The sequence below is a fragment of the Cuculus canorus genome, chromosome 2 (assembly GCF_017976375.1).
Source record: "Cuculus canorus isolate bCucCan1 chromosome 2, bCucCan1.pri, whole genome shotgun sequence".
Taxonomy (NCBI): Eukaryota; Metazoa; Chordata; class Aves; order Cuculiformes; family Cuculidae; genus Cuculus; species Cuculus canorus.
In genome coordinates this window covers 33605266-33626564 of record NC_071402.1, presented here as the reverse complement: position 1 = coordinate 33626564, position 21299 = coordinate 33605266, and positions in this window count along the sequence as shown.

The following is a 21299-nucleotide window of genomic DNA, read 5'->3' as shown; positions in this document are numbered from 1 at the left end:
TCAGTTACCAGAACATGCTAGGAAGGATCCTGTATGAGAATTCAGTACATTTAAGGACTAGTCCTGATTTTCAAAGCTTGCACAGCATAATGGAAACCTTTTCATAAGTGACAGCAGAATCAAAGGCTGGTAAAATAGAAAAGAACTTCATCAGTGAATCAAGCAGCATTGTCATACAATGGAGCAATTATAAACAGTCCTTTGACCCTTCTATTGAATAAGGTCTTCACTGGTAGAAGGACATTAATCTGGATGATACTTAAAATGATTAGAACTTTTAATATTTTCAAAAGGGCTTTACTGTCAGCTGATGGGGTTTGGGGATTAGTGAACTTAACCACAAATTGCCTCTGCTTTTCACATCTGTATATGGAGGGAAGATGAATGATTGTGCCATTTGAAGCTGCTGTTTGTCTTCTTTAGTCATAAAGCAAATTTCCTTCTAAACTGAGTTGATACAGTGGCTTCAGTCTATCCCGCTGTCTGTGTTTTTCCAGTCAGGATCTTCCCCATTTTATGGCACCATTTACTAATCAGTTTCTATTATGAACAATAAAATTATTGTATGCTGCCAACTGCACACAAGGTCTTATGCGAGCTGCGTGTTGTTATCACTACATAACTAGACACCTTCTATTAGTCATTATAGTCCCGTTCAAGGAAAAGTCATCAATAGCAAAAAATTGCATTTTTTCAGACCAGAAGAGTACCAAAGGCTTAACTGCTTAATATCTTGATCACTTTATGCAGACAGATATGTGAAAGGGTTTAACATACACAAAAGTTCTGGACTAAAACAGTATATACTCCATCAGTTTTAGTTGGCCAATATGTGTTACTCCACCAAAGACTTTGCACTTACTTAAGGTGTTTGGCAACTTTAATTCAGGAAAACAGGATCAAACACACCACTTACATAATTTAAAGAAACTGTAAAAGTCAATGATGTTATGATGAATATTGCCTAATTTGTCTCATTAGAAAGTTCAGGGTATATCTAGATCAGTGTTACTTCCTGCTGTGTTGAGTCCCTAATTTTACTAACTTGGGATCAAAGTATTATACAAGATGGACTCAGGTTTCAAATAATTTTCAGGTAAATATAACTCAAAACCCTCCCAAATTTAGGAATTAACATACTTTCTTAAGTATAGATACTTTCTTAAGAAAAACATTTGTTGCATTTAACGATTGCAGATTTCTTTCATACCCAAACCTTTCCATCTGGATTTGAAGAGCTGGAAGAAGCAGAGCATTCCCTCTATTCATTAAGAAAGCCACAAAACAACAATTGGAGTCTTTATCATTCTGTTTGTCTTTATGTCATGAAGAACTACCTTATGTCAGGCAGGAGTTGAGGGTATTCAGGCTGCAAAAGAGAAGTTTCTGGGGAGATTTTAGAGAAGCCTTCCAGTACCTAAAGGGGGGCTAGAAGAAAGTCGGGGAGGGACTTTTTACAAAAGCATGTAGCAATAGGGTGAGGGGAGAAAGGCTTTAAATTGGAAGGAGTAAGATTTAGATTAGACATAAGGAAGAAATTCTTCACAATGACAGATGTGAGGGACCGGAACAGGTTGCCCAGGGAAGTCGTGGATGCTCCATCCCTGGAGAAGTTCAAGGCCAGGTTGGATGGGGCCTTGAGCAGCCTGATTTGGTGGGACGTGTCCCTGCTCATGGCAAGGGGGGTTGGAACTAGATGATCTTTAATGTCTCTTCCAACACAAAACATCCTATGGTTGTATGATACCATGTCTGATGCCTTAGATGTGAACCAGATAATCATTATAGGAATTATGTATTGGATGAAATTAAACTGAACCAAACCTAGGTGTCTATATATGTAGACTTCTACATACATGCTAGGCCCTATTACAGTCAGTACAGAACTTGTCAATACAGAACTCATCAATATGTTTAACAGAACTACAAAAGCAATTTAGTTCATCTCCAAGTGCACACCTACTGGCCTGTTACTGAAGGGTCTAATAATTCACCATACCTTGGGCTTCCTGAGCATCCTGACAAAGAGGTAGAGGATCTCCCTTAATTTCTGTGGCTTATCTACCACTATGACAATTATTATATTGTCACATATGATGTAAACTATAAAAGTATTGCATGGCGTTATATACCAAATGGCATAACCTATTAAAAGTCTCTACTGTTTTTATTGGTTATATCTACTGTGGGGCCAGGTTATGGACTATAGAACTGCTGTTCCTAAAAGTTGGTAGGACTTTTCAAGAAACAGGCTTGGCAAAATTTTAGGAATAGCATTGGTCAGAGAGTATTAGATTAAACTTCACAGCCTACATAGATTAATCATATGAAACAGCTTTTTTGTTACTATTTCATAGGCATGACATTCAGGGTGCTGTGCTGTGCTGTACTCCAGTAGAAAATGCAGTTTGCATTTGGGAATATTTCATAGCTTTTTCAGTGAACCTGATTTTCAGCAAATTTACAATAATCTCTTTTTAGGGACTATTGTCTCTCTCCCTATGAACAGAATGGGACATCTGCCCATCATGTTTAAGTAGCTATAATGAAATGTTACACCTTCTAGTAATTAATTGAAATATGCCCAGGATCTAGATAACTTTGCAAGGCAATAAGAATTTAGCTGCAACAGATACAGTTTTAGCCAGTTCTTCTTAAATCTACAAAAATAGTAGACATCCTGAATGAAATTCAGGTGTTAGAAATAGATCACATCTAATTATTAATTTGATGGTTGTCAGGTGTATTACTTGTCTGGAGCTGATCTGTGAAAAAAGTTTGTCTATTTGCTGGAAGCTTTGCTTTGTAATCTGTGATGTAGTGCCAGGCCTTGGCACAGATATGTGATCCTGATGCAGGCAATCTGATGTGTTTATACACCTAGGAGAGCAGATAGTCCCAGACAGAGACAGCTCTAACTCTGTGAATACATTTTAATAAGGATTTATTTCATATTAACTCTGGTCAGTGACTTCAGCAATGAGAAGTACGTGCATAATTTAGTGTTGGCTCTTGATTGCTTTGTCTTTATTTAAATAATAATAAAAAAAAGCTTGCTGAAATTTATAAATCTTCTACCTAAAGCAGGTAGGTATAAATATACTTGGGTTGGTTTGTAAATAAAAAGGTAAACTACATGAAAGAAACACACAAATAATCTAAGGCTGAGCATCACAGTTTGGTTTATATCACTCCACAGAATAATAATTACCTTTGGAAGGAAATAATTCTTTTAATACACATTATGTATACTATTTCCAGTTCCTTTCCTCTAAATATTAATTAATATTCATTAAAGTTCAGGAGACATCACTAAGTAATTAAGTATTACTACTTATTACTAGAGCTGCTAAAAACTAGTTTCTTGAAAGTGTTTGTATGATTAGTTCTTAGATAAGTGTTTAGCTTCTATTGCCTCAGCTGGAAATAGGCAGAAAAGCAAAACCTTTCCCTAAGCTGCCGAGACCAACTCAGTATTCTGAGACCCAATCAAAGTTCTTTCAGCATGATGTTAATTAGCAACTCACTTGAGTAACAATGTACATGCTAGAAGCATTACATCATCTAAACTTGTTACTAGTTGTTGAACAAATAGCTGTGAGGACCGGATGCTATTGAATTACAATTTTTTCAGTTCTTTCATAAAATTCAAGGCATGGTTTTAATGAGGAAGCTAATGAGCCCCTTCTTCACCTCCATCGTACCTCCTCTGCTCGTTGAGAACACTGTTCCAGCATACATCGAGTGTCAGGTGATGGGGAAGTGACATCATCTAACTCTGCATATAAGTACCAGATTCTTTCCCATTTTCCTTATAGCAATTAAAAGGCTCCTTTTGAAGCAAATGGTAGTTACATAAGAAATTTACACTCTGAAAAAGCACTTATTCCAGACAATGAGCAACCATAAAGTTATCAGTTCAATGGTGCTTATGTGCATACTTGCCTTTAAGCAAGGGCATGAATACATTTAAGCATCTACTTGACTTTTAAGACACTGGACTTCAACACAAACTTTAGGCGAACATTAATAAGTTTGTGTTCTGCAGGCTTTCAGTAAAGTCATCCTGCTTTGGGTAAGATATATTGAAACAAAAATGTAAATATAAAGCCTTTAGAAAAGCTTTGTACATTTAGTTAATCTGTTCATGGAAATAATATGACCTACTAGATTTGACAGGAAGATGAAGATAATCTTAGTGTCGTATAGTTTGTAATTTTTCTTACCTTTTATTTTTCCCTTATGTGAAACTCATCCTCGCATTTGTTCTATCAGCAGAGAAGTTTTCATCTTCTTACTGAGAAAGCCAGAAGGCTCATCTAGGAGCAACTAGGACTGCAGCTAGTGTGTGAGAGAAAAATACCACACCTGACATCTGTGGAAGGTAAAGTGCTATGATAAGAGTTAGTTACCCAGGATTCTGCAAGAGGAAGTAAATTTCTTGAAAGTCTACAGCTTAATGATGATGATGTGAGGAGGCTGTGGGCCTGCTTACACTTTTTTTTTTTTTAAGTACAGAACATCTGTGGTCTGTCTGTGTTTGTGCTCTTAAAAAGCAAAACGTAACTCTGCAAAGAGATTCTCAGATTTTTTTTTTTTTCTCTCAGACTATAACAAACTGACCTTAGTTTCAAACCATGAATGTTTCAGTGTCGAGTTTTCTTACAATAAAAGAGGTTTGAAGCATGACTTTTGCACTGGCAGAGATCTAAAACTAAATTCAGATCTGTAATGGAAACTCTATACATTTGACAAATTTGAAGACAATTTCATAATTATCTTTTAAAACCCAATTTAGGACTTTTTTACCTGTATTAACAGCTCTGGCAAGATCAAGGTAGAGAAGAAAAGACCTCGGCTGTTGTAAAGTAGTATTTTCTGTCAATTTTGAAACATTTTTGCAAGAAGTTTGCCACTTAATTGCTTGAACCACCAAGCTATTTCAAATAACTTCCCAAAACCTATTTTAGAATTTTCGTTTGCTTCTTTCATTCTTTTCATAAAACTCTAAAAACTTAAATAATTTATTATTTAAAATGTACTCAAAACATGTATTTTCTTTTTAGCACTTGATCGATCTGGAAAAACCTCAGAAACTCTGGATGAACTAGTCTACCATTATGGTTCAGGAGGTACATTCTTTACAAACAGCAATTTTCAAGCCCTTATAACTTGCTGGAAATGTTATTCTTCGGGCTGAAATTCATCATGTTTATTTCAATGTGCAACTATTCCAGAAAGCATTTGGTAGGATGTTGGGTGAATGCATATTATCACATTTGAATCTCACATTGCACATTGAAATAAATGACTGTGCATTTATATCAATTTGCAATGAAGGAAGTTTTTCTTTTTTTAACTTACTCGATTTATCTCTTTTTTGACTTTTTTAATATTACGCTCACTCAAAAGAGACACAGAACGCTTTTGCATTTTATATGCAGTTACCACAGTTTTTAAGAGCAAGAGAATTTTGTGCAAATAACGTTAATGCAACATTAGTTGTGAGATGTGTAGAGAACTTAAAAAGCAAGAATAAGAAACCTACCAACCAAATTATGATTCCCACAGCAACATTGTTAGCTTATTATGCATATATATGTGAGACAAATAAAAAAGAAATGGTGCAGTTTATAGAAATATGAAGTGCTATATACAAACAAGATAATGACATTTAAAATCAGATGTCCTAAAGCACCAATAACTTATCTTGGATAAGTAGCAGCTGCTTTGGGAATCATAACACTGAAAATTCTGATTTCTGACTACATTCTTATGATGGTGCAGGTTTTCCCAAAGTTACTATATACTGCAAACTTCTCTGAAAATACTTTTTGATGGATTCATCAATACTCTGGAAAATCTTTTGTTTACTTGATAGGGTAATTTTACAATTATTAAAAACTCTGCAAGATTCAGAGAAGAAATTTAAACCTTCAGTTTTTCATCATGTAAAGTGGCATCTAAAATGAAGCAAGATTTAAATACCTCAGTAGAATAAATAGATAATTTTTAAGACGATGTTTTATATTTACCTGTACTTTATTCCTCCCATCACTGTTCCCACATATGTTTGCTCACTGGCTTTGATGAAAAGCATGGCAACAGCAGTTATGATTTTGGGAAGAAATGCACAGTGAAAAGAAAAGGGAACTGTCAAATGTTCTGAGTTTCTAATGCATTTTGGCCTCTATTTGTCATTCAAATGAGCCTGTGATTAACTCTCACTTGGATGGAGTGCTCTCCATTTAGGAACTAAATGCATTATAAGTTTCTAGCTCAGCAAGGGCCAGGTTGCTAAAATGATGTCAGGAATTTAGTATTAAATATATTTTAAGTAGCAATGGTAAAAATTACAGATCCTTCAAATATTGTTTTAGTCTGCAGAATTAATGAAAACTATTTAAAAAACGCTATAAGGATAGTTAGAGGCTTTTTATTTTGCTTTATGGTCTATTATCTTACTTTTGAAATATTAGATAAATTTATTTCATAACCTTGGTTTCTTGATTCTTTATTTCTTGTGCAAGCAATCCATAATCAAAGAAAAGAAAAGAGATAGGATGATAATGGAGAGAATAATTTGTTCTAAAAGTTTCCAGTAATTTATTTGCTTTAGAAAGGTCCATAATGCAGTGATTTTTGGAGAATAATAGAGAAGTTCTGTTTATCAAAGTGATATTTACTTGCTTAAGACAATGTAGTAATAACATGTAAAAGATGATTACTCTTTATTATTTCTTCCTTAGGGATATTATTTGAGTGGTACTGAATAGAATTCCTGCCTGTTGTGATTGCTGTTTTTTATTTTCATCTTTCAGTTTAGCAGTAAAAACAGCCCTGAAGAAAAAATTATTTCACCCATCCAATTTATGTCATTTAAATATTTACCAAGAGCCTAACCAACACTTCTTGGCTTACTTTAATAGCACTCAGTACCCCCTGGAGCTTTTGATACATTTATGAACTAAATCTGGGTTTGACTGCTTAGCCACCATGGCTAGATAAAACACTTTAATTATGTGACCATAGACTATTGTGAATGTAACTCCCATATAAAAAGTAAGTGGGAGTCTTATTGTGAAAGATTTAAAATATCAAATTATAATGAAAAACAAATACTTAAAGTTAGACTTTTTAATGGTAATTTATATTAGAGTAGACACTAGTACAGTTTAGCACAAGTTAAGTAAACAGTAGTGGAGAATATAGATACAAGAGATTTTCAATGCAAGTTTCTCTTCATATTTTTCTCAACCATTGTGTGCATGAGAAGTTTTATTGAATTACAGATGGGGCTAAAAAGATGTTAACTATGGATTTACACTTTGGTGACATGAAATTTCAAAGAGAAAGTGAAAACATACTTACAGTTAACCTGAGTACTACAGAAGAAAAATGGAAAAGACCATGTTACAAAAGGAAAGCAATAGCAAGAATATTCTGTCTTTGAAATCATTTGATACATATTGATAAAAATATGTATGTATCTATATCTAAAATGGATACATTCATTCTTCTTTACAGGATGCATTTACAATCTGTAGCATGAGTGCCTTTTTTCCAGTTTTGATCTATATTATACCGTTGACTGGTGTCCACTTCCAAATAGAGTTAATTACTTGACTTAAACCTTTCAAGAGCATTAAAGAATTGCAATGTAATCCATTTCTGTTTTCAACATAATTGATCTAGGTACAAGACAGAATTCAGATGCTGCCTGCTGCAAAGTCAGGCTGATATGCAACCAGCAAGGGCTTGAAGAACATGAATTCCAGAGAGTGCATTTGCGTATTTTTTTTTTTCAAAACTGTATTGTTTATGTGGTAAGATGTGTTATTGTTCCCCTGACCATCCTTCTCTTGTAAAATGAATGCACCAGCAGTCTTGGTTAGAATAAAATTCAGACTATGGAGTTCTTTATCTGAAAAACACCTGAAGGATGCTTTTGTTAGAGTTTGGCCCTCATTGGGGCAGTTGTTGCAAGGTTTATTGTAGTGTCTTATTGCTACAATTATGAATATGCTATTAAAGTATTGCTACAATTATGAATATGCTATTAAAGAATCACATTATCATTTAGTTTGGAAAATACCTTTAAAATCATCGAATCCAACCATAAACCTAACACTACAAAGTCTGCCACCAAACCATGGCCCTAAACACCATATCGACATGCTTTTTAAATACCTCCAGGGATGGTGACTCAGCCACTTCCCCGGGCAGTCTCTTCCCCTGCATAACAACAGTTTTGGTAAGAAGTATTTCCTAATACCTAGTTTAAACCTCCCTTGGTGCAGGTTAAGGCCATTTCTGTTTGTCGTATCACTTGTTACTTGGGAGAAATGACCAACATCCACCATGCTATGATCTCCTTTCAGGTAGTTGTAAAGAGCAATAATGTCTCCCCTCAGCCTTCTTTTCTATTGGCTAAACAACCCCAGTTCCCTCAGCCACTTCTCATAAGACTTATGGTCCAGCCCCTTCATCAGCTTTGTTGCTCTTCTCTGGACACGCTCCAGCACCTCAATGTCTTTAAACTGAACACAGTATTTCAAGGTGTGGTCTGAGCAGTGCTGAGTACAGGGGGACGATCACATTCTTAGTCCTGCTGGTCACACTATTTCTAATGCGAGACAGGACATTATGGGCCCTCTTGGCCACCTGGGCACATTGCTTGCTTGTATTCACCTGGCTGTCAACCAGCACATCCAGAGCCTTTTCTGTCATGCAGATCTTCAGCCGCTCTTCTCCAAGACTGTAGCATTACATAGAGTCATGATCGAAGTGCAGGACCTTGTTGAACCTCATACAACTGGCCTCAGCCCATCCATCCAGAATGTCCAGATCCCTTCCTACCCTCAAGCAGATCAACACCGCCACACAACTTGGTGTTGTCTGCAAAATTCCCAAGGGAGCACTAAATCTCCTCATCCAGATAATTAATGAAAATATTAAACAAAACTGTGGCCAACACTGAGCCTGGGGAACATCACTTGTGATTGGTTGCCAGCTAGATTTAACTCTATTTGCCAGAACTCTAAAGACCTGCTCATCCAGCCAGTTTTTCACTCAGTGAAGAGCATGTCCATCTAGGCCGTGATCAGCCATTTTTTTTCCAGGAGAATCCTGTGGGAAACAGCACAAAAGGCTTTACTAAAGTCTAGATAGACACCATCTACAAGATTTCCCTCATCTACTAAGTGGATTACCTTGTCATAAAAGAAGATTGGGTTAGTTAAGCAGGACCTGCATTTCCTAAACTCATGCTAGCTGGTCCTGATCCCCTGGTTTTCCTGTAAGTGCTACCTGACAGCACTCAAGATAAGCTGCTCCATAACCTTCCCCAGCATCAAGGTCAGGCTGACATGCCTGTAGTTGCCCAGATCTTCCATCTGGCCCTTCTGGTAGATGGACGTCACATTTGCTAACCTCCAGTCAACTGGGACCTTCCCAGTTAGCCAGGTCTGTGGACAGATGTTTGAAAGTGACTTGGTGAGCACTTCTGCCAGTTCCTTCAGTACTCTTGGCTGGATTTCACCTGGCCCCATAGATTTGTGTGAGTCTAGGTGGAGTAGCAGTTCACTAATGATTTCCTCTTTCATTATGGGGACTCCATTCATCTCCCCACCCCTGTCTTCCAGCTCAGGGGGCTGCGTACCCAAAGAAAAATTGGTCTTAGTATTAAAGACTGAGGCAAAAAAAGCCTTGAGTGACTTGGCCTTTTCCTCATCCTTTGCCACTATGTTTCCTCTTGAATCTAATCAAAGATGGAGATTCTCCTTAGCCCTTCTTTTATTTCAAATGTATTTACAGAAACATTTTTTGTTGTCTTTTACGGCAGTAGCAAGGTTAAGTTCTAGGCGGTCTTTGCCCCTCCTAACTTCTTCCCTTTGTAACATCATGACATCTTTGTTGTCCTGATTTTTCTACCCTTTCTTCCATAGGTCATAAACTCTTCTTTTTTTCCTGAGTTCCAGTCGAAGTTCTCAGTTCACCCAGGCTGGTCTTCTTCCCTGCTGGCTTGTCTTCCAGTACACGAGGACAGCTTTCTCTTATGCTTTTTAGTCTTCTTCCTTGAAGAGTGTCCAGCCTTCCTGGACTCCTTTGCCTTTCAGGGCTACCTTCCAGTGTACCCTGTCAAACAGGCTCCTAAACAGGCCAAAATTTGGCCTCTGGAAGTCCAAGGTCTGCTGACCAAGCTCTCCCCCCCTTCTCCAAGAATCATAAACTCTGTCATTTCATGATTGCTATGCCCAAGACAGCCACCAAACATCATATCACCCACAAAGTCCTTCTAGGTCCAGCAGGATTCCTTCCCTTGTTGGCTCAGTCACCAGCTGTGCCAGGATGTAATAGTCACAGGATTATCAGTGATTTTCATGAAAGTATTTTTAACATGGACACAAATCCCTAACTACAGCATGAGTTCTTGTCTAGTTCATATTCCCTCTCTAAGGAAGGATAAATTATATCTAAACCAAAAGTAAACATAATCTTATGATGGAGATATTGCAATATTCCTGAACTGTCTTTGCCTGTTCTCAGCTTTCTCATCTCTTTGGATTTTGTTTTTGAGTTGTCCAATTTTCCCTATTTGTTTAAATATATTACCTTTTATTTCCAATGAAGATAGAAAACACCTTTTATTTCCCATAAGCATAAAAAATTATTTCTTTTCTTTCTGTGGTTACCATATTTTTATATGAAGATATTTCCTGTCTCTCTCCTGTGCCTTTTGCTCTTTAGATATATCTTTACTGACTTCCCACATTTTCTATGCAATTGATCATTCTTTTGGAGTTTCTCTGTTGATCATAGAATCATAGAATAGTTAGGGTTGGAAGGGACCTTAAAAATCATCTAGCTCCAACACCCCTTCCATGGGCAGGGATACCTCCCACCAGATCAGGCTGCCCAAGGCCCCATCCAACCTGGCCTTGAACACCTCCAGGGATGGGGCAGCCACAACTTCCCTGGGCAACATCTTCCAATGTCTCACCACTCTCATGGTGAAGAAATTCTTCCTAATGTCTAGTCTAAATCTGCCCCTCTCCAGTTTATATCTGTTTCCCTTCATCCTGTCACCATAAGCCTTCCCAGCTTTCCTGGAGCCCCTTCAAGTACTGGAAGGTCACTATAAGATCTCCTCTGAGCCTTCTCTAGGCTGAGCAAGCCCAACTCTTTCAGCCTTGCAATGGTGTTCCACACAGGAGCATCCTGGTTTTTCTTTCAAGAATCCTGGTTTTGGTTTTTTTTTTTTCAAGCTAGTACTGTTGAGGCAACTTCAAATTTTAATTCTGCCTTGCCAAATACTTGTGGGCTGTCCCTGCATGGCATTTTTTGTAAATTGAACAAATGTGCTCTCTATTTCGTCATCCCTGTCCCTAATGAAAAATAGACCACACCCAGAAGAGGCATCTGTGGAATGATATTGAGTATATCCCTCTTGTTTGATAGTAAACTACCAATAAACTTCTTCCAATGAGTTGTTTACATTCATGCTGTACTCATGTAATACTCATTCATAAATGTTAGCAAAGATTTTCAATTTGTAGGACTTTACTTGAGTTTCAGTTCCTGGAAGAATGCTTCTTTCTATCCAATAGTTGATTTCCCTATTTGCTATTCTAAATATTGGTCAGAATGTCTCCAGATGGAAGAGTCTCTGTCTGATAGATGTGAGGTTAGCTGAATTCCTGATTGCCACCAAAGGCTGTGCTTTGGATGACTCTGCTTTAGAAATGGGTCTTATTTTATTTTTTGAATTTGATGAACAGTAGTGGACCATCACCTATAAAGTGCCTTTGATCTCTCCTCCATTTTGTTGTTTCACAGAAGAAAATGATTCTGATATACATTTTGAATACGTGGCAAATTTTGATATGGGTTGGTATTTTTTTTAGAGGACAGATTTTTCATAGTTCATTGGTGGTATATTCAGACAGTCTGCTGCTAAGTCAGCTGGTTTCATTTAACATAGCTGGTAGAGGAAAGAAGCAATTGCTGAAGAATATATTAAACAAAGCTTGAGGATTATTTGGTAAAAGCTGAAATAACTGAGTCCCAGTTGTGGAATAGATGCCAAGTCTTAAAATTCTGATGTGAATATTTAACTTCCAGGGTTTTGTGGTATACTAAAGGTCCTTATGGATGAAAATGAATTTTTTCTTGCTGGCTGCATAATCACAAAGGCCAGCTTTACCTGTTTAATATTTGAAAATATTAGAGTATTCAAATGAAAGCTTGAGAAGTTAGGAAATGAGAGAGTAGAAGATTTTATTTTGAGGTCTGCTAAACTGTTTGTTACAAAATTGAGGAGCTTCAAATATAGCACTACTTGTTGACTTATGGGTAAGTTATAAAATAAAAGATATAGTTAAGTTTGAATTTGAACTTAACACATTGGCAACTCTCAACTTAGTGCTATAATAGAGTATTGTATTTACGTTAACAAATGAATTACTTTAAAAAAATGAAAAATGTTTCAAATTTGGAAATGCGTTCTTAAAGTGATCCAAGTAATCATGTATCTACTTTCAACACAGTACATCTGTACTATCAGAAAATTAGCATTTTATAGACATTTTGCAAAGAAGTAAAGGAGCGTCAAAAAGCACCATGCTGCAGGGAGAGAATTTTATGGAAAACAAGAGAGGGAATTTGCTAAGACTAGCCAGTTTTATTTATGCTGGCAAGCTTGCATGTAAACTCAAAACATTTTTGTTTATTTTTAGGGGTTCAAACAGGGCAAATTTTATGTTCTTAAATTACTTTATGCGTATTTGCAAAATTTGCTTATGAACTCCACACGGGCTAGGTGTGTTTACAGTAAGGTCATTTGGTAGCTAAATATGCATAAACATAGTAAGTAGATGCCCCTGAATTTAATCTCAAGTGTTACAAAAATGTCTTGTATTACACCTTCATATACCTAGGTTGTCTTCTTCTATGTTTGTCATCTCTATAATAGAGTTTTAAACATTCTTACAGTTCTAAGTATGGGAAATTTATTTGAGTTTGGAAGGAAGATCGGTGCCTGTACTGGCAAAGTCTCTTATTACTTCACTTTTGGGCTACCTCTGCCATGTCTATCTAAAGACATTCACAGCATTATATCAAGTGGTCATTTAAAGCATAAATGAAGCACAGTGATTTTTTTAAGATGTTTTAAGGCTTTTTCTCTTTTCTTGATGATTCATTTATAGGTTGAGAAATTTCTTGCCTACTTTAGATTTTTATAGTTGATTTTTAATTTTGAGCAATGCATAATTAATATTATCTGATTAGATGCATAGCTGACTTTAATTTCTGTTTTCTCTATTGTTAAAGTTTGCCTGCTTCTGTGAATTTAGTCCGAATTTTGAATATTTTGCTATCTAGCTTTGAATGAACAAACCAGAGCATTATTCAAAACCTTCTGTTGATGCTAACAGTCAATATTACTAACTGAAATAAAACAATGTGATATTTTTAGGCCAAGTTATTTGTATTTCAGCCAGAAAAAAATGTGGAAACATTCCAAGAAATTAGATATACTAGATACTTAGAATTCCAATATCACAGATAGGAAACAAGTAACAACAGATCACATTTTAAAACATTTCTGAAACTGTTGTTCCTTTGGAAAAACTAGAAGGATTTTGATGTCAGAATCGTATATATAATGAGATGGCGGTATTAAATGTAGGCAGGAAGACATTAATACCCTTCCATATTTAGACATTTTACTTGCTGTACCTTCATTAAAAAAAAGAGTAAGCCCCCTGGATTCCTACCACATACACACATTTTTTCCTTCATGAGTCCACATCCTGAGCTTAACTGGCCAAAACTGCCACTGAAATGAGAACTGGATCCAAGACCTTTCTTTTCAATATGAAGGCATTCATTTTTTTCTTGGCATGCTATCCAAATATGCATATCTCCATTTATGTATATATTCCTCTGTATTTTATGTATAAGAAATCCCTATTCTCTAAAACATGGTGCCCTGCTGATGTAATATGGCCTGCTTGACATAAATAGATGGGACATGTCACCACATGATGCGTCACTGTGGACATGGGAACAGATGTGCTCTTCAGAAATCTGTGGTTAAAATGTCTGTAATATGTGATTAAAGAAATATTTATTTTTCAAAAGTAAAAGATTTACTCCCCACAAAAATGTTGCTCTGGTAAAGTTCACGTCTTTCAATACTTTATGCTTTTAATAACTACGATGAATATTGTACTATAAAGCTCCCATTGGTTAAAGTGTTTTGGAGTCACGCTAGTATCCTTCAAAAAATTAAAGCTACCAAAATATATTTCAGACACCTGTGAAATCATTTGAGTCTAGTAACAGCCTTCCCTTAGGAAAATCTTCCTTCAAAGATAAGGCAAACTTCGGACAAAAACTATGGAATGGAGTTCAACTGCTACATTTAGATTTCTACATAAACTTTAGCCTATTGTTTTCTGAAAAGAAAAAGAAAAAAAATTGCTCTGTGTTTTCAACAAGTAAATCTTTTTGCAGGATGTGAACAGCATAAAACAAAGGGTTTTCACAATGATCCTCTTTAATACTCCAAAGTAATTTTATTTCATCCATTGATTTCAAAAGGGAAAAAAAGTTCACTGTTGAAAAAAAGACAGGATGGTAAATTTTTAAGTGATAGAATTTAAGCCTTTGAGTTATTGATAATAAATGGATGACTGCCGTGCATTTGATAAATATAACAAAGAAACCCATGCTTATTGAAAAAAAATCTTATCAATATGTATTTTCTTTATTACTCCTAAGTAAAATTTTTACTTAAAAATGGTTAATGATGGAGCAAATAGTGACTCATCTAACAGTCATTACTTTTGGAAGTTGGTAAGAGGACAAAAATTACAGGGGAAAGGAGCTGAAAAATCAGGTTTCATATCTGCTGGGGGAAGAATATCAAGTAGGCCCTAAGCTCATCAAGTGATTATGAAGTAAATTATTGTTTCGTATTCTATTAATACCTTACTCTCTGTTCTCTTTTTTGCTTTGCATAGAAATACCAAAATATGGATACAAGGTTTGTGACAATAAGAGTGAAGAGATGTGACCAGATCATGATAATATCATGATAATATCAGGCAAATATTAAGTTTGACAAGATCTAATGTAAAATAGTTATTGAGATTTATCATTCAGAGTGCTGTGCCTTAAGAGTGCTGGAAACAAAGAGTTTTCCTGTCCTTTGCCACAGTGCCTGTTAAGACCTAAACAATGGAATTGTCTTGCTTGGCAGGCAGAATAGACAATCTGAGTTGTCTTTGCTCAGGAATGAAATTGAATATTTCTTACTGTGAAGCGTTTTCCATTTACTCCATTGTTCAGACCACATTGATACAGACAAATTGATTGTGTCTGTGGTAACAGATCCATGCCAAGGAATGACAAAAGTTAAGTCATCTGTGATTAAGATTCAGACAGTTTTGAACACTGAGTTTCTGGAGGCACTCAGATGAACTATTGGAGGCATCACAACTACTGAAAACCAGAGGGTAGGCAGTAGACTTCTTAATAGTACTGGCTATGAAATAGGATTAATTTTCTTTTTGTAATTTAATATTTTTGTCATGTAGTTTTAGTTATGAAACCATATGCAGATAAGTTCCTGGGTAAGGATTATCTCTTCCAGATCCAGACTTTCATCTATACATAGCCAGATATTGATCAAATGGCATTAAGCTTTGCATTTAGTTAGACAAGGCATTCTCCAAAGATCATCTAAGAATTCATTACCTCCATAGATCAGCGTTATAAACATTGATCTGTGAAGTTCATTCCAGCTTTGACCAAAACTTAATGTATTATTCCTTCATATTGTGTTTACTTTGTTCTAATATATGTGTTTTTATTGCAAATTATGTACTTTAAATAATGATAGGTACATTAATGCATTGTAAATAAACAATAAACATAAATGTTTCATGTCATAAGACATTACTTATGACCAATTTAGATTGTCTAAATGTGGGGTTTGACATTTACAAGAAGCACACACTTGATTATTTTGTTCTATTGAGGGAACAGGTTTGGACACAGTGTATGTGAGACTTCAGCAGGCACAATGTTCTCAGTTACTTTTGTGGACTGCTTGAGATACAGGGAATTTCTCCAGGGACCCTAGACTACGGTTTAAAATCCACTTATTTTAGAAGCTGAGAGATTGTGCCATTGAAGAACTTTAAAAGAAGGCTTTGAGAGGATGGTATCAGTTTTCTACTGAAAAAACATCATAGATTTCCTTAGGAAGAAAGAGGAAGAAGGACAGTACTGTCTGGAAATATTCTCTGTTGTCCACAAAGATACATAACAACATGAAACTTCTGTTATGTGTCTGAAATTGAGCACTGATTATTTATGTCTGGAAATTTTATTTGTTGTTTTATTTTTTAACCTGTAGAATAATTCTGCCTTCTCTGACCACAGAGAAAGAAAATGTAACTCAAAACCAGGAAAACATGGAAATGGTGTTAAATTTTGGAATGCGAAAAGCAGAAAACAACTGAAGTTTCAGGAAAAAAAAACCATGTAAATGGGAGAAAATCACACATCCAAACCTCAGGCCAGTAATTTAATATCTCGTTTTCACTGTTCATCCAGTTTTTACTGGGTATAATTGTTATAGCTATTGGAAAAATAGAGGACAACATGGAACAGAAAAGCTGAGTTCTGTTCTTTCTTTTAATAGTGAAAACGTCATCGAAGTTTTCTGGAAATAGAATTACTAGCTCTGAAATAGATAATTGTCACATTCTGGAAACTGCAAAATTCTGTAAACCCTTTAGATGAATGACCTTTCCTCAGGAAAATTCAGAGATGAGAGTTTTGCGAGGGAAAAAAAGAACTTCTGGGAGTAGCTAAATGTCTTCAGTAGTTTCAATGTGTTGGTTTGAGAACTATTTGAATGACCAGTCGATTTTTTTTCCATCCTCAGTGCACTCCAGAGCGAAGTTTTTTAAACCTTTTTCTTTGAACAATTACCTGACCTTTCCAGAAAATCCCATATTCCATCTTTTGTAGAGTTGCTGTTTTTTACTTTTACAGCTAAAAATTAAGTTAAATTTTGAGTAGTTTCTTTTTTTCTTTACATCATTTATTTTGTTGACGTGCTTACCTTCCAAGTGTAAATGTATGATTTCTTTGCCATTTCACAGACAACCTTCTGACATACTGAGTACTAGAAGTTATTCACATACTGCTTTGAGAAAGAATATCCTGGAAGAACTGTTAAAGATTAAGTAAGTTATTTATTCCAAGAACCCTTGTTTCTTTGTTGACACACAAACAATCCAGCATACCCTGACAGTACCTCTTTTTTCTAAATTCATTCTTACTCCTGGAGAGGTTGAGCAGTGATGTTGGGGAACAGAGCATTACACATTAATTAAAGAAGTTTTCTTTTCCTTTGTTAATTAATAATACATGTGTGGGAAAAGTGTGTTAAGGATTGAAGTGTTACTGATGTATATGGAACTTCAGCCGTAAGCTTAAAAACAACTGTGCACAGGGAAAGGTTCAGAAGGCTACACCTTTTTTACGAATAATGGAGGAGAAGAAATGGAAATATTTTCTTTTTTCTACTAAACATTGAAAATAGATGACTTGCCAATATGACTAATATTCTAAAACTGCCTAGAAAAGGAGGAGGTTGAGCACATGGTCCCTTCTGCATGTCTTTTCAGTCCTCCAGTTTACAGGTTACTGAGATAATAACTTGCATACTGCTGAAAAAGATTCTCATGTAGCAGTAGCAGATCACACAGGATAATTTTTGCTACTCCCAAAGTTCTGAACATCCTGTTTATCTTTCAGAAACAAAGATACCCTACCTGAAAAAAATGCCCTCAGATACAGCTGAAAACACTTTTCTTTACCATATAACTGTAATTAAGTTATATAAAAGTTATCACATGCAATTCAGAAGTTAATCTTCTTAGTTAAACAATCAAAATACATGATGTTAGGAAACTAAGCTCTTTTATAAACTTGACTCTGTTATATAATATTTCAAAACAGCTCTATACTGTTATTTGCTTTGCTTCAGTAAGAAATTTGACCTTGTTCAGCAAATAAAATTATGTTCTTTAGCCTATCTCTTTTGAGGTCTGTAGACATTATAATGCAACCTGGTGTGCAAGTGACGTTTTTCACTCAAGGTGCCGGACAGACCTTCCTCCCCCCACATGGACCTTTAAGATAGTGCTCTTAGCATCCTCAGGATGCAGTTGTTATCTTTAACTGGTCATTAAATGGATGCCTGTTTCTGGGAAACTCAAACTACTGACCTCTTTAAGCCTTTGTTCAGATTGTAATCACTAAATTCATTCATTCAGGAAAAATAGCATGTGACACACGAGAATAATTGCAATTAACCAACACAGCTTTAATTTGAATTATCTAAGACTGAAATACTGAATGAATGATCAGTCTCTGGTGGGAAAATTCTCATCAAATAAGTGTGAAGTATAGTTGAATAATGAATAAGTCAAGGAAATTAAACATAACTAATGAACACTAGCTGAGCAGAAAAATATGTTCAGTATGTGAGATAGTAAATAATTCATTTGGGAGAAAGGATGTTTAAAGAGGTCTTAATACTTCTAAATGCAACCACTATCATGCTTGGGGTTTGTTAGAAAACCCTGTCTCTTAAACAGTAATTTATCTCATCCTTCTTTAAAATATTTTTCAGTACACTTATTATCTATCCTGTCTTATAAAGCTTATTATCTTTATTTTATCTAGCCATCTTCTTTTAATGACAAATCTCTGAATAAGTTGTGGAAAGGCGATTTGTCATGTGGATGATTTCAATTTTGATAATTTGAGGCTAAAATATTGTTTTCCTGTTAGAAGATTTGGTACAAGAGATACAAGATATTCCCTTGTGCTTGGAGAATGGAATAGCAAGTGGAATTGCAAGTTAGTATTTTCAGAGAGTCTATGGCTGCAAAGACATTGTTTACAATAATAGTATTTTGTCTTTTTGCCCATACTGGAGTTACTTACATTTCTGTCTGTGTAAATGCTCTCCCACCAAAATCACAATTAAGGAGTGAACCTCAGTTTCTCTCAGAAGTTCATGTGGTACCTACTTTCAAAAATAGCCCCCTTTGCCTTTAGGCCAGTCCCCTGGCCAGCAATTGTGTTTTAATTCTGAGTTCATAATACTAAAATTTCATCATGGAAGAGTGTCCTGGTTTTGGCTGGGATAGAGTTAATTGTCTTCCCAGTAGCTACTGTGTTTTGGATTTTGTATGAAAATAGTGTTGATATCATATACGGAGTTGTTGGCAGGTAATGCTTTTGCTGGACTGACACAGACAATTTTCTTACAGCAGCCTCTGTATTTTGGAGTTACTATGAAAAGAATATTGACAATATTCTGATTTTTTTAGTTGTTGTTAACAATGCAAGGACAATTTTGGTTTCCCATACTCCGCTAGTGAGCCCATGTACAAGAAGCTCAGAAGAAACATAGCCAGACAGCTGTCCCAGCTGGCCAAAGAGATATTCAATAAAGTATAAAATCGTGCTCGATATATAAATGAGATGTTGGCTGGGAGCCAGGGTTCACTGTTCAGGGTTCACCGTTCAGGGCTCACTGTTCAGAGTTTGCTGCTCGGGAACAGTTTGGGTGCCAGTCATCAGGCAGTGAGCAATGTGTTGCATATCACTTGTTTTGCTATTATTATTATTATATCATCATCTTTGTTGTCCTATTAAACTGTCTTTATCTCAAGCCACCAGTTATCCCTTTTTTTTCCAAGTCTTTTCCCCATTCCATCAGGAGTGTGACTCAAGAGTGAGAGAGCAGCTGTGTGGTCCTTGTTGGTAGGTACAGTTAAAACCACGATAGCCTTTTTTAGCGCCCAATGTGGGGCTTGAAGTGTTGAGATAATGATGGCTCTGACCAGAGTGTGTTAAAGCAAATTTGTTGTAAGTATTCATGACTTTGGCTTGGTTCTCGCTGGTCACAATGTTATATTATCTGTTTGCATAGTTGTGTTATGTAAATTCCAGGCCACCAAGGAAAAACCATCAAGTATAGATGAGCTCATGACTGAGGGATGGATTTGACCATGGACATCATCACACCGGTTATTCATGAATGTGAAAAATGCACTGCAATCAAGCAAGTTAAATGGTTAAATCCTTGGTATGAAGGATGATGGCTGAAATAAAAATAAGGAGAGGTCTGGCAGACTGATCATATCCACCAAGGCAAGTTCTGTGTACTTACAATGGTGGAAGCAACCACTGAATAGCTGGAAACATATCCTATGCGCCATGCCATCTCCTGGAACACCATCCTGGGTCTTGAAAAGTAAGTCTCACGGTGACATGACACCCTAGAAAAAAGTGAGTCAGACGACAGGACTCATTTCTGAAACAACCTTATAGACACCTGGGCCAAAGAGCCTGGTATTGAGCGGGTACATGATTGAATGATTCAATGGACTGTTAAAACTACATTGACTGCAATGGCTGATGGGACCTTCAAACATTGGGATACACATTTAGCAAAAGCCATCTTGTAGTCAACACTAGGAGACCTACAAATAGAGCTGGCCCTTCCAAACAAAATTTTGGCATACTGTAGAAGGGGATAAAGTCCCTGCAGTGCACATGAAAACTCTGTAAGGAAAGACAGTGTAGGCTACTTCTCCTCAGGCAAAGGCAAACCCATCCATGGGACTGCTTTTGCTCTAGAACCTGGGTGCACTTGGTGGGTGATGAGGAAGCGTGACAAAGTCCGATGTGTACCTCAAGGCGATTTGATTTGGGGTGAAAAAAACAGTTATTTGATCTGTATGATGTTAATTGTTATATAATGCTATATGTCATTACTTTTATCAACTATTAACTTTTTCTTAATTCTTCTACCTATCCCACTAAGAGAGCGAGAGAGCTGCATGGTCCTAATTGCTGGCAAAAGAGAAAGACATGACAAAGAGAAATTTTGCTCATGTCATTGCCATCAATTTGTAAACATCATTAGTACTTACTCCTGCTGACTATACACTGCTTATAAGTATTAGCAGTCTCTTGAGTTACAAAAACAATCACTAAAACAAGTACCCTGAATCTACTATCCAGAAATTTTACTTCTTAAGCAACGAAATGCATCACAACTGATGCAATTGTACTGTATGAGTCAAGACAAGGACTGTTGTTGTGGGCATAGGCAGACATATATTTTCTTTGAGGGATGGAGTTCTGTCCTCTAGGACTACATTTTGTAATAAAGGGCAGAGACGGTGAATGAG